Source organism: Carlito syrichta, unplaced genomic scaffold (genome assembly GCF_000164805.1).
Source record: "Carlito syrichta isolate Samal-C Ts95f unplaced genomic scaffold, Tarsius_syrichta-2.0.1 Scaffold301837, whole genome shotgun sequence".
Classification (NCBI taxonomy): domain Eukaryota; kingdom Metazoa; phylum Chordata; class Mammalia; order Primates; family Tarsiidae; genus Carlito; species Carlito syrichta.
Genome location: NW_007245933.1, coordinates 17293 through 22347, shown reverse-complemented (window position 1 = coordinate 22347; position 5055 = coordinate 17293).

Below are 5055 nucleotides of genomic sequence, written 5' to 3'. Positions count from 1 at the left end.
CACCCACCCGCCCCCCCCAAAAAAGAAGGGGAATTAATCTGTGGAATAAATGCTCCCGCCCGGCTGGGGAGTGAGGGAAGGGGGAGGGGAACGGGGTCAAGTCCCAAAGATTCAGCCCCCGGGGGACCCTCCAGCCACAGGCGGCAGCAGGAGCGGCAGGAGTAGGGGGTGTCGAGTCCACACGGCCGGGGGAACGCTCTGCTGCCAGTTGCAGTCCGACTGCCCCCTACCAAAACACGGCTCCCTCTCTCACGCGGCTCCGGCGCTGGGCCCCCCCACCCAGGCTCGCCTAAACTTTCCCCCCTTCTCGTGCTCCTCAGCGACTGGTGGTTCCCCCCTCCCCCTCTGGGTGGTTGCACGGACTGCAGCAGCAAAGACTGGAACAGGCACCGCCGCCGGGGCTGTAGCTACTGTTGCTCTTGCTGATGCTGTAGCTCCCGCTGCTCCTGCCGCGGCCGCTGCAGCCGCTTCTCCCCCTCCTCCTAGTGCCTCAAACTCGGAACCGGTTGAAACCGGTTCAGACTGGGAGATTCCATCTCGGTTGAGTTTTCAGCCCATGGCGCCGCGGAGCGTTTGGAACCTGGGCCTCCGCCCCCAGCCCGCCCGCCCATTGGCCGCTTCCCGCCACAGCCGCGCCATCGGCCTACCTCTGATTGGTCCGGGCGCCAGTCAATCCCACTCAAGGCTCCACACGAGCCCGCCGCTTCGGCCTCCGCCTCTTTCAGCAGCGATTTGCCCGCAGAGTGGGGGAGGGGAAGCGGGGCGGGTCGAAAAGACAAGAGGAGGGGGGTGGAGGAGGAGGAGGAGGGACGAAGAGCCGAGCCGAGCAGAAAAGAGAGCGAAGGGAAGCCGAGTGGAGGATTGGTCCGAGGGAGCTGTCGATCAAGCGCAGCCTGCCCTCGACTTCCCGTCCCCCTCCTGCCGCTCCCCCTCCCAGCGCTCAGTTCGCAGGGCCGGCCTTTCCGGCCCGCTCATTGGCTGGGCGCCTTTGGTGACGGAGAGGGTGGCACGCTGCTCGTGAGCTGGTGGCGGCGCGAGTTTGAGCGCGGCGCGCAGCAGTGTTCGCTCGGCTCCTGCCGGACGCGGCCGGCCCGCCCCCGCCGGCTCCCGCCAACCCGCAGGGGCCCGAGCCCACCCGGAGCAGAATCCGCCCCTCGGACGGGGGCTGCGCTCAGAAAGGGGAGGACACACCCAGTTGTTTTTAACTCCGGGCGGGCTGCAAGGAGCGAAAGCACACTTCGGAGGCCCCAGACCTCGCTAATCCCTTTTCGAGGCCTGGGGCCAGGGAGTTGAAGAGAACCACCGGGAAGGAGGCTGGGGTGAGGTGCAGGGCGTGCACTCTTGGCGCCTCGTGATCTCAGAGTCCTGGGAAAGTTATCTACATAGTACTTGGAAACGTCTCCTTAAAATTTTAACTCTGCGTCTGCCCGGGCTGGAATTTGGCTCCTTCACAAACACCTAAAGACCAAAACGCTGTAATCCCTGTAATTGGTTTAACAGCGCATATTTTTGCTGGGTAAGCTTGCATGCCAACTGCGTCCCACCTGGTGCCCTTGATCTGCCACTTAGTTTTTCCTTTCACCCTAGCTGCCCTTCACATGCTTCATCACCAAATAGTGTTTTCTATGAAAGTCACACGCACGTGGCCTTTCACACAGTTGCCTCTCTTGTTTGTTCCCAATTGCCCTCAATCAGCTTTACAGATTGTTCTTTGCTTACGAAAGAACAAACAGCTCACCAAAATTTACTAGGGCCCATTGTGCCACCAAGAGGTGGATAAATGGTTTATTAAATCAACACAATTTTCTTTAACAAATCTTGACTCATGATGGACAATGGTTAACACCAAAGCACCACTTGACTCCCAGTAAAGAAAAACCCAGTAACAACTCAATGGTTAGATGTGCCAAGATGATACTGGATGACTTTCAGACCTAAATTTCTATTCATTGCCTAAGTGAATAACATCATATTGTAATGTATCTCGAATGTCCCTTGTATATGATATGCGATTGCCCTGTGTATCCAGTTTCTGCATCCTCAGATTCAACGAACCCTGGGTAGAAAATATTTGAAAAGTAGTACCAGTACAATAAAAATAATACAAAGTAAAACAATACAACACAACTATTTACATAGCATTTACATTGTATTAGGTATCATAAGCAACCTGGAGAAGATTTAAAGTATACTGGAGATATAACCTATACTGCATAGGTTATATGCAAATACAGCAAGTCCTCACTACTATAAGCAAAATGATGTAAAATGAAAATAAGTTTACCATAGGCTCATTGATTTAGACAAGAGTTATAATCCTGTGGCATATTACTGGTAACAAAAAATCACCAAACTGCTAAATAAAGACCCAGAACGCTTCTAATATTAAGCATTGAAATAAATGTAAGCAGCCGGTCTTGGTGGCTCAGCCTGTAACCCCATGTCTTTGGGAGGCTGAGGTGAGTGGATTGCCTGAGCCCACGGGTTCGAGACCCGCCTGGGCAGCGAGACCTCATCTCTACAATAAATCAAGGAATCAGCCAGGCGTGGTAGCGCATCCCTGTAATTTCGGCTACTTGGAAGGCTGAGGTGGCAGGATCACCGGAGCCCAGCAGGTCAAGGCTGCGGTGGCCGAAGCGGCCACTGCACTCCAGTTTGGGTGACAGAGTGAGACTCCAACTCAAAAAAAAAAAAAAAAAAGAAAGAAAGAAAGAAATGTAAGCTATACATACACTTAAGAAATAGAAATTCCAACTGCTCAGAGCCCAAAGCAGGAACCAGTCCAGGACAGGCCATTTCTTGGCAGGGCACACTCAAACACACACACCCACACTCACTCAGATTGGGACCATGTAGACACTTACCTTCACATCTTTGGGATGTGGAAGCCAGAGAACCCAGAGAAAACCCACTCAGACACGGGGAGAATATGCAAACTCCATACAGACAGTAGACCCAGCTGGGACTCGATGTTTTTTCTTATCTATGATATAATGAAATGACCTTTAAGGATACGATGTTGAATGAAATAACGTTATTCAAGGATATGCTCAACTACTGCATTTTATATAAGGGATTTATATAAAGACAAGTGATACCATCCTATTTTTACCGACAAGATTTTCCCCCTCCACTTTTAGCTCTTGGACCAGACCACACTGATTTTTTTGGATGGCTGAAATAGTAGGAATAAAAACCAACTAGGAGTTAAGACCTGGCTTCACTCAAGAGAGTGACCTTTGACAAGTCACTTCATTTCTTTGGACCTCAGTTTCCTTCTCACCCATTTAATGAGGCTGATAACATCCATGCCTGTCTCACAGGATTGGAATAAAAGATCAAATGAATATGAAGGAGCACCATAGACCCTAAAACACTATGTGAACTGTAAAGTTCAAATACTGAAGTCTCAGTTTGCTGTCCCCTTCTTTGACTCTTTTTAGCCCATCTTTAATCATACCACTGAGAGGTCATATCTGTATGACTGTAGTGACTCAGATGCAAATATTTGGCCCATCTACTTTGCCTAGAGTTAGCCAAAATGAAGTCTTCAATATAAATGTGTTATCAAGAACTGCAAAGAGAAGTAATGAGGTAGATAATTGTATCTGATTGGACCAGGCACAGTGGCTCATGCCTGTAATCCCAATATTTTGAGAGGCTGAGGTGAGAAAACTGCTTGAAGCCAGGCGTTCTAGACCAGTCTAGGCAACATGGCAAGACTTTGTCTCTAAAAAAACAATAGCTGGGCATGGTGGTGTGTACCTGTAGTTCCAGCTACTTGGAAGGCTGAGGCAGAAAGATCAGTAGGCTGAGGCTACGGTGGTTGTGATTATTCCACTACACTCCAGCTTTGGGCGACAGAGTAAGACTCAAAAAAGTAAATAAACATTAAAAATAAAATAAATTAAAAAATTAGCCAGATGTGGTGACGCATGCCTGTAATCCCAGCTACTTCGGAGGCTGAGGCAGAAAGATCATCTAAGGCCAGTAGGTTGAGGCTGCGTTAGCCATGAGCATGCCACTGCACTCCAGCCTGGGCACAGAGTGAGGTTCTGACAATAATAATAATAATAATAATAATCCTTGATCACTGTATTTTCAGAATCAAATTCAGAACACAGATCTGATATGTGTATAATACTCTCATTATCTTCATTTGTTGGCATCAGATTTCAAACCTTGTGGTGAGATATAGATAATGTAAGTAAACTGTACTAAGTGTACAATATTTCATTGAATTCTCATAGCAACTATTTTGCAGATCTCCTTCACACACACACACACACACACACACACACGCACACACACACACACACAATCTCTCTAATTCATGAGTCAATATTAGAACCCATTAGAGCCACCAAACCTGACCTAAAAATTATTTTTAGTTAGTAAAGTAGGCAGGGCTCGGTGGCTCACCCTATAATCCCAGCACTTTGGAAGGCCAAGGCAAGTGGATTGCATGAGCCTGCGAGTTTGATACCAGCCCCGGCAACCTGGTGAGACCTCGTCTCTACAATAAGTCAAAAATTAGCAGGCACAGTAGCGCAGTAGTTTCGGCTACTTGGAAGGCTGAAGAGGAAGGATCACTGGAATGGCCATGAGTGTGCCATGGCACTCCAGCCTGGGAGATAGAGTGAGACTCCAACTCAAAAAAAAAAAAGAAATTAATAAAGCAATACTTGATTATGGTTAACAATTCAAACAGAGAAAGAAGTCTCTAGCTGGGAGCGGTGGTTCACGATTGTAATTCCAGCACTTTAGGAAGTGAAGGCGAGAGGATCACATGAGCCCAGGGATTCAAGAACAACCTGAGTAATATAGCAAGACCTCATCTCTACAATAAATCAAAAAATTAGCGAGCGTGGTGGCATGCACCTGTGGTTCCAGCTACTTGGAAGACGGAGGCAGAAGGATCGCCTGAACCTGGTAGCAGGCTGAGGCTGCGGTGGCCGGGAGCATGCCATTGCCCTTCAGCCTGCGCAACAGAGTGAGACTCCAGCTCAAAAAAGAAAAAAAAAAGAAAGAAATCTCTATAGAGAGTCAGGTGCA